The sequence below is a fragment of the Onychomys torridus genome, chromosome 18 (assembly GCF_903995425.1).
Source record: "Onychomys torridus chromosome 18, mOncTor1.1, whole genome shotgun sequence".
Classification (NCBI taxonomy): Eukaryota; Metazoa; Chordata; class Mammalia; order Rodentia; family Cricetidae; genus Onychomys; species Onychomys torridus.
Genome location: NC_050460.1, coordinates 37,694,265 through 37,703,682, shown reverse-complemented (window position 1 = coordinate 37,703,682; position 9,418 = coordinate 37,694,265). Strand labels below are relative to the sequence as shown.

The following is a 9,418-nucleotide window of genomic DNA, read 5'->3' as shown; positions in this document are numbered from 1 at the left end:
TCCTTTTCCCACCTCGGTTTTCTCCTGGGCCCGGCTCAGGAGTCAAGCAGATGGGTTTCAGCCTCAGGAAGCCCCGGGACCGCACACTATGCAGGCCCTCTGAGCCCTGGAAGAAAGAGGCCTGGAATTGAGTAGTGGAGCTGGGGTTCAGATCAATCCTCCCCACGCTCACCCCACACAAGGTTCTGAGCCCTCAAGCCCCAGCTCTGCACATCAGCCCAGGTTTCCTTCCAGAACTTGGTGCAGGTGCTTTCCAGTGAAAAGGTTTCTCAATGTGAGGTTTTGTAAGTTCGCTGAGTGCCTGTTTCCAACAAGAGAGGACAAACTTTCTTGTCCCCGGGGCCGATGATGCCCGAGTGAAGTCAAACCATCCTCCTTTTAAAATCATGAAATGAAAGAAAATATCGAAAGGCCCTGGAAACCCTGAAGCGTTAGAAGTGTGACCACTCATTTTCAAATAATTATGTAAGGAGGGATCAGCTTTCCAAGTTCACCTCTCCCCTTACACTGTACAAGCAATGTCTTGACAGTAGGCGAGCGGATACTCTGGTCCTTCACTTCTCCGTCGGTCGGAGCGCTAGCAGCTGCGCGCCCGGCCACCCCGCAGGACTAGAAGGAGCGGACACCTTCCTTTGTGAGTTCCCTTGACTGGGAACTTTCCCGCGCGGTGGATTCCCCTTTAAGAAAGTAGCGATTGCTATGAATATTTAATGCCGAGCTGAAGCTCGTCGGGCCGAGGGGGAGACCCGGCCGGCTCTCTGCGGCCGGGGCGCACAGCTAGCTCGTCCCCACCCGTCCCGCCAGGGTAAGAGGCGGAAGACGAGAGTTTTCGGTGAGGGAAAGCTTAGCGGAGCAGGACTAGGGACCTGGGGACCCGCTGGGGTCCAGCAGGCTGGTGCGGGTCATTTCCATAAGAAAGCGGCAACCCAGCTGGAGGCTGCAAGGCTGCGGCTCTCCCAGCGCCTCCTTGCCCCGACTGCCAGCTACTGCGGGACTCAGGCTCCTCTGGATCCCGAACTTAGGCCAGCGCTGCAGTGTGGGTTGGTGTTGCAGAGACGTGGCCTCCAGAGTTGCCCGACTCGGACCCGTTTCCAGCCTGGAGGGAGTGGACCGACCATGTGCAGGGTGAGTTCAGGGTGCTGAGGAGCCAGCACGGGACGAGGAGAGCGTCCGGAAGCTAGCCCGCACTGGGCACCCTGGATCACCGAGTCCTGCGGAGGACTCTGAAGCGGGGGTGTGGGTGGGAGTGCTGAGAGGAAGCCCCAGAACCCAGAGTGCCTGCCGGGTGCTCTTTCAAATCCCCAGAGCTTTCGCTTTCAGCGGGTGACCCTTTTCCTGCGAAGGGGTGGAAAGTGAACTTGGTCAGACACTTGGTCTTACGAGTGGGGCCGTTCTTTCTGTTTACACTAAGTTTCTTCGCTGCTTTTAGCTTGCATGATAGCCACGAATCTTCAGCCCAGTTCCCCCCCCCCCCTCTCTCTCTCTCACACACACACACACACACACACACACACACACACACACACACACACACACGGTACTTTATGACCTCATCTAGAGACATCAAAACCTAGATCTGTAGTGTTTATTCTTAGTGTACCAAAAAGCCGAGGAGCGAATGTGTGAGACAGATGTCTGTCTGCACTTTGCCTTCTGCTGGGGAAAGATGCCTGAAAATGACTAGCTTCCTTTTACAGATTCTGAACCACCTGTATTTTGCCTCAAAACTAAGTTGGGTCACTAATAAAGTATCAGTTACGTGGATCAACAAAATACCAATTATGCCTATTAACGACCTTATTACTTATGGTTATAGTTGAGAACTTCAAATTCGGTCAATATAATCAAGTGATTTCTAAAATCGGCTGCCTAAGATTTTTACATCATCTGTCCCCTTACAGCCCCAGGAAGTTAGAAGGCTAGAGATTCGGTTTTAAGGAGTTGGTGTGTATTCGTTGGTCAATGTTGAATTCATTTCTTTCAGTAAACTTCGCTGCTACTTCTGCTAAATAATGGGACCTTGATTTCTGATTCTGTCAAGTTATGCAGAGTGTAATTGATGGTGGTGGTTACAACCGACTTGGTTGGGAAGTGGAATTGGGGCAATGTGAGGGTACACTCTCTTCCAGCAGTCTGGTAATGGTGAAAACCGGAGGCCATTTAAAAGAACAAGTTGTTTTAATTTCTACTTCAGATGGAGTAATGCCTGCCGGGGTGGGGGGGTGGAGAGCGGGAGAGAGAGACTGAAAGATGCTGAAACTAAACAGCAAAGAGGAAAATAAAGAATTGGTGCTATGTTTTTAGTGTTCTTTTTTTGCTCGTGGGTGGAAATGGCTTTTGGTGAGTCATAGGTACGAGCATTGTGGCTGTCTGAAGAGGGAAAAGTGTCAGGAGTTTATCAGTTGCAAGGCTACTGTGTGGCTGGGCCTGCTTCTTCCAGGAGGCCATCTGGCACTGCTTGTTACCCCCAAGTGGAAATCCATGCTCCGTTGTGTGTGAGGGAGGCATGGAGCAAAGGAGAAAATTAAATTGCTGTTCGAGTCCACTGTAAGACAAGGGGAAGCGACTTCCAAAGGTCCTTCTACCTCTAGGAAGCAGGCGAGCTGAGCAGTTGAGCAGTTGGAGGGACCAGTTTATCTTGTGATATACCTCTGCTCACATCCTGGCTTTCTGGAGCATTGGGAGTGTTGGGAGCAGAGAGATTGAAGCCTGTCTTGCTCAAGACATCTGCCTAGCACCTCAGCTCCTGGGTGGAAGCCCATAGCACCAGCACGCATCTGGTTCTGATGTACCTGCCAGGGTGGTGTGGACATAGGCTGTGTGGCCCACACTTGACCTGCTTGGGATTAGCAGGTCCTCTGCTCAGCAGCACTAAAGCTTTTGATTATTTCGGAGCACTGGGTGGCCTCTTCCCTGTCTGTGAAGCCCATGGACCCCCTCCATACTTCTGTTATGTCAGAGTTAATTGCCCGGCAGTGGGGTGTCACTCATGGTGGGATGGCCAAGAAGTGCTGCAGGAAAGGACAGTATCCTCAACAGGTAAGAGGATGCCATGGGATTCTCTTTCTCTTTGCTAGCCAGAGGGTCCTGAAACCGAAACATCTTTTGAATGGGATAGTACGTGGCATTTTCTCTTCAGTGGTTCCCCATGGACAACCCCTTTTTGCCTACCTTTGGCTGTAGGCACCCTGAGTAGGGTCCTGAACTAGCAACTAGTGTTGCTTTCAGTGGGCAGTTCATCCCAGTGGCGCAGCTTAACAAGAGAACATGCAGGTCAGAAGCAAATGTCCTGTTCCTAAGTGTCCTGGGAACACATTCCCTGCCGATGCCGTGAAAAAGTGAACAAGAGGCAGGGCTCCTCGCGGCTCTAGAGCTTTCCTACCAAGTCCGTGGTGGAGTGGGGCAGGGCTTGGGAACAGGGAAATTAAAAAAAAAAAAAAAAAAAAAAAAAAAGCGGTCAGTTGCCTTTTCTGGAAATAGGGTAGCTTCGGATAAATCAGAGACCAGGAAACCCTGCTGATAGAGAAAGGGTGACATTGGCCCTAGGTAGGATGGCTCTGTGGCCTAGTCCACTTGTTCTGAGAGTTCTAGGATTCCATGGTAGAAGAAAGACCAGGGCTCTCCCAAAGTGACCAGAAAAACAGGTCCTTACACCTGCTGCCCTCCACCACCCCACCCCACCCCATCCACAGCACTGGGGTCTGAAGGGACCTGCTTCTCAAGACACCTGGTGGGAGAACCTGGGATTTCTCCAACTTGTAAGCTTTCAAAATAGACAGGAAAGGAGGAGAACCCTCTTCTTTCAGATTAGGTCTCTTCAGGATCAGAAAACGTATCCATTACTATGGCATCCTTAGCATCCTCATAGGTGGCCCTTATAGGTTGTTCAGAATACGAGGTAAGCTAGGAGGAGGTTGGCCTGTTCCCAGCAGCCCAAGTATATGAAAACGAGTGTTTTCTAAGAAAGAAAGGGAAAAAACAAAACAAAACCCCAAAACTTCACGGCTTTAAAGATTTTTCCCTAGCTAGAACCCATCTACTTTTATCAGGGTCTCATGCAAGCACCCAAAGCCAGCTTCACCTCTTTCTCTTCTTTGTGGCATGAGGTTGCGGTTTAGGAGGACTCATTCGATGCTGTTTGCAGCTAGCTCCTCTGTCCCTGTCCTCACCTGGGTCTTTGTATGAGAACTCCACGTGTAAGATCTTTACATTGTTTTTTTCCTATTCATTTTGACTAGAAAATTTGACAAGACATAGACACATTAAGTTTCATGAACTACATTGGACTGATCTACCAAAATGCATCTCACTTGTATTTGGATATAGCCAAGGGTGCAGTGCTGTACCACTCACTGCCTCCTGAAACCTCACCAAGACTTTCTCACTGGCAGAAATTTCTAGAAAATCCTGCTGCAGCCATTCCTGGGGTGGCCCAGTGCAGCCCAGACATGTGAGGAGAAGGGAAAGAGGGTGAGGAGTCAGGAGGGTTAGTTTGGGGAATGGAGTTCCTCTCTGCACCTCAGGGGAGCTGGGAGGCTCGGCTGGACAGGAGGTCGGTGTCAGTCTCTCTGAGCTTCTGTTTAGGTTGAATTAGCAAAGGAGACACCTTTTCCAAAAGGGAGGGACACTCACTGACTATATCTCACATGCACTTGTCAAACCTTTTCCTAAAGTTGTGTCCTCTCCACCTACCCTGTCGCGTGAGGAGTAACATCTCTGGAGTTTTTGTCCTTGCTCCTGGCCCTGAACTCCAGCTCTGGACTTACCATTATCTGCTTGTTGTGCACTGAGTCCCACTCTATAATTCCTGAAGTCACGCTGCTACCGCTGACTTGGAGGGGAGTGTGGGAGCTGCACCTGGAGCTTACCCTTCAGTGTGGGGACGTAAAGCTCTAGTCTTTAAGGTGGTGTGTTGTGATTGTTTCTTTCTCTTTTTCCTTCACCTGCTCGGTGGAGACTCCAATCCTGCCAGTCTCTGGGTGCTAAAGCAATGACCAAGTCATGGGCTATCTAGTCTCCTTGGGTCCCACCTCATCGTTACAGGGGGGGTTGGGGTGGGGGGGATGGGGATGACCTCTCTTCCACAGCAGCCTGCTCTTTCCTTTCACAGGCCACACTGACTCAGACACCCACCTAATCCAAGGAGCCTCCTCCATTTGTGAGCCTTCCTCCACTTACTCAGCAGGGAGGCTTGCTTCTCCAAGTCAGACTACAACCCGCAACCTTACCAGGACAAACAGGAGTAAGTCACATTTCTCAGTGGGGCTTGGGCCTCAACCTTGCTGAGCTGTCTGGGAGATCAGCTAGAAATAAGTCCCTAAAGGCCCAAGCACAATCATGCACGCAAGCCCCTAGAGGCTTGTGGAATAACGGGGTTCTTAGGCTGGGGCCCTAGGCAGCCAGGCACACACCATAGACATCTTCCCCCTCTCAGAATAATCAATCTGCTCTGTATCCTGGGAGCTAGGGACAGGCCTGCTAGGTGTGTGGTTTTTGAAAGAGCCTTGATAGTGGGTTTGCAGGGAGCCTTTGTTACAGCTTTGTTAGAGTAAGCCTTCAGCAGCTCTTACAGACCTCTCACTATCTTCCCCTACCCCTACAGAGAAGAATCTGCCTGGGATACACTGCCTGCTACAGCTAGCTTCCTACCAAATGATTGCTCCTTCCTTAAAATCTCTCCCCCAGGTCTGGGCAGATGAACATGGTTCACATGGCCTTTGGGACCCGGCCCTCCACCCTCATCCCTCCAAAGTCAGCATTTTGAAAGTGACCTCCCGTTGCTGTTGCTGCTGCACATTATGGCCCAGTAGCCTGGCCAAGAAGTACGCCGCCATCCTAGCATCCTAGCAAGGCAGAGACACGTGAGCTGGACACAGAGTTCAAAAAGGAGGAAGACACCTGACCTCCTCTGGTAAGGATCGTGACAGAAAGAGCTGATTGAGGATGCCAAGCTCTGCAAGACCTGGCTTGCGCTTGCCAAACAGCAGCCAGGTTACAGGATTTGTGGGTACAGTTGCTTTACACTCAGTCGCCATAAGTATAAATCCTCTTTAGCCAAGGTACAGCTTTAACCAGGATCCCCGAAGGGTGCTCTGGCACACAGAGGGTAGAGATATGACTGTTTACATACACACCAGCTTGCATGCACAGTGTTCTATATAGCTACCCTACACCACCCCAAGCCTTCCTATCCCATTTGTCTTCCTGTTTCTTTTCCAGGCCCTTCGACCTGCACACACAGTCACTTGGAGAAAATCTGTAAGGTAAGACATTGGGATCCCTCAAGTTATCGTTTACTTATTTATTTCTGTCCCCAGTCAACCAGCTTGGGTTTTCTGGCAAGGGTTGGGGAGATACAAATGAAGTGGAGGCCTCATTCTCTGGGGGCTTTTGTTTCTTCTGATGCCCTAGCTCACACTCCAGAACAAAGGGTTGGGGTAAGTGATTTCTCTTTTGGTCTCCTGGCACCTCACTTGCAGGGCTCCTCTGCAGGCACCCTCTTTGAGACCCCCCCCCCAGGAGAGCCGAGGCGGGGTGGGGGGGGCAGATTCACAGTAACTACTGCTGACCTTGCCAGCTCCTCCTCTTTGAGAAGCAGAAAGCCTGTTTCAGATGTTAGCTGCTCAGCCAGTGCCTTTGGGTGCCTGCTACTTCTACTCCCCCAAGACGGAAAAGTCGGGGCTGACAGCTACAAACACCTCTCTTGTTAAAAGCGTTGAGGACAAGAGCTGGTGATTCCTCTCAGAGTTAAAGCGCTTAAAGGAACCACCCCCACCCAGCCCCAACACACACACACACACACACACACACACACACACACACACCACACCTCGAAGCTGACTCCATCTTACAGTGCTCACCTAGCTAGCATTTGCGAGGCCCCCCCCCCCGTACTCTTGTCACCGCAGAAAACAAAAAACACATGGGACAGCTATTAAATAGCTCTTGGAAGAGGTTAAAGGTCTTTCTCTCGGGGTTGAGAATTTTTAAAAGCTCTTTTGGGTAGAAATCTTCAGGGGATACAACATAGAAATTAGACTTGTTGGTGCAATTTTAAAATTTGAAAGACCCCTCCCCCTAAAAGTGTTCACTAAAAATGGTTCCATTTTGTTTGCCGACTGGCCTTTTTGCCATTGTGAGTCAGGAGAGTCTCGAGGCCAAGCCACTAACACGTTTGTTTTCCCTGTGCTAGTTTTGAGGTGCTGGTCCACTTTCTGATGAGATCTATTGAATTTTTCTTTAGCTGTGTGCGTGGGGGAGGGGGGTTCAGACTTGAAAACATACATGGAAAGCTAACCCCTTCTGTGCCAGCCCATGACAGGAGTCCTTAGCGCACACCAGCTTGGCTTCTACTCCTAGAGGTGGGCACTGTGTCTGACCTGGGTGGAATGAGGCGATCTGACCCTTTTGATTTCAGTGCTGACATGAGAGCCTTTGGAAAAACCACTATCTGTCTTGTTTCAGTGTGCCAAGTTCAAGCCAATGAGGCGGGGTCCACCTTCTGCTGAGAGCCAGTCCTGGAAGGCACATCTCATGCCTGAGCTCATGGGAATGCTTCAGCAAAAGTATTTCTTGTTCATTAGTAATAATAATAATAATAATAATAATAATAAAAAGATGTCTATGCTTCCCTCATGCAGTGTCGGTCCCATTATGTGCACCTTGTAAGTTGTCTAGTGTTAGGAACTTACAGACCCAAGCCACAGTTCAGATGTGTTCTGTGCTTTACTTCCTAGTCACTGAGTCGTGTGGAGGATTTACACTTGATTTGCCTTCACCTGGACTGTTCTCACCAGAGGCTGGGGGTGGGGTGGGGGGAGCACTGGGAGGAAAGTCTGAATTAAAAAGATCAGCCTTGTGCCCCAAGTAAGTGACACAGCCACACCTGCTTCCTAATCCCTGTAAGAAGGAGGCATCCCATAGACCAGCCTCCAAGCTCTGGAAACTGAGTTTTACAGAGATCTTTTCCCACCCCTGTATTCATAGCCAATTCCAGTTATTAAATTTCCCGTTGTGTTCCCATGCAAAACACACATACAGAGGGTCACTATCACCTCATATTCCCCACTGGGCCATACCGCTGACGCTGACTCCCAACACACAACCAGAGAGTCCAGGAGAAAGCCAGCCTCTTCTTATGTATTAGAAGGTTATTTCATAGTATTATTTAATGTGTCCACAGACAGCAACTCACCACTTGTTTTCAAGAAACAGGTACATTGTCCCCTTCTTTTAAAAAAGCTAACAATGTTTCCAAAGCAGAAGGGAAATTACCGAGGTCCATTAGTGACTTACATACAGACTATGGCTGGTCTGGGGGAAACTATATTTGTAAATAAACAGCTCACTGTTTATTATGTATTTTTTTTAATTCAAAAGGGGAAAAAGGGGAGCTGTATTGTCTGTCAACACATCCAAGAAGAGAGGGTGTAAGTTACTTCCCCTTTTGTTTCCCTTAAGCTTCATCTAGTCAGTTGCGAGGTTCCCTATTTCTGCTTGCTAGGATGACCTGGGGCCATGCCACTTCTCTAGTTTCCAGTTTGCAAAATTTTAAGGGCTGCAGGAGGCTGGATCTCTGGGAATATTACCAGAGCCTTTGTGTGTGTGTGTTGGGGGGTCACATTTGCCACTGTTTATCTAAAGCTAAGCCCCCTCACATTTTGTGAGCTTAGAAGCAAAGTCAGCAGGCATCTTCCCTGGTGGGACATTGGGTGCTCACTAGCCCATTGGTATTCTGTCAGTGCGCAAGCCCGCAGAAAACATAGGGTATGGTAGGCCTGGGGCTCCCTAGTGTCCGAGCTGAGAGCCGGCGCTTCAGGTGATCAATCACATGCTGGATCTAGCAACAGGCTGGCCACTTCGGCGTCCTTGTGGCCCAAGAGAAGCCAAAGCCTGGTCCAAGTGTCCAGGGCTACTCAAGAACTCCACGCTGAGAAAGTCCTGCATGGGCCCCAATGGCCCAAAATGTCCACAAAGCATTCAGCCCTGACCCCCGCTGCTTCACAATCCCAGCAGCCAAGACTCTCATACACTCCCAAACAACACGACCTGCCTGCACAAGGTCATTCTGCTCCGACAGCTTCGCCCTCCACTTTTGGAATGTTGCAAAAGAAGTCGTTTGGAACCCTGTCCCGAAGCAAAGCATCCTTTGGGAAAGGCGCAAAGTTTGCCCCTTGAATACAATAAATCTCAGGCTCTAGTCCGAGGCCTGGGCCACAGTGTTTGAAGACCCAGGGGGTCAAGAGTCTTTACTTTGTCAGGGGCCCAGGCTCCAGGGCTCCAGAGCAGCAGCAAGGAGGAGGATTTCTGGGAAAGTTCGGGTCAGCGAGGCCCTGAATTCAACGCCTCTATCGAGCGAGCAGGAGGTGGACTCACGACCCCAGAACAGAAAAATCCAAGAACAACAGGCGGTTCTACT

At 50.1% G+C, this 9,418-nt stretch overlaps 1 long non-coding RNA gene across 1 annotated transcript; it reads left to right on the top strand.

The window, feature by feature from the left end:
- Positions 1-644: 644 nt before the first annotated feature.
- Positions 645-7,617, top strand: LOC118569296. Its single transcript, XR_004943064.1, has 5 exons — positions 645-1,125; positions 5,111-5,242; positions 5,686-5,911; positions 6,220-6,263; positions 7,465-7,617. It is a non-coding gene; the product is annotated as an uncharacterized LOC118569296 (long non-coding RNA).
- The last annotated feature ends 1,801 nt before the right edge of the window (positions 7,618-9,418 follow it).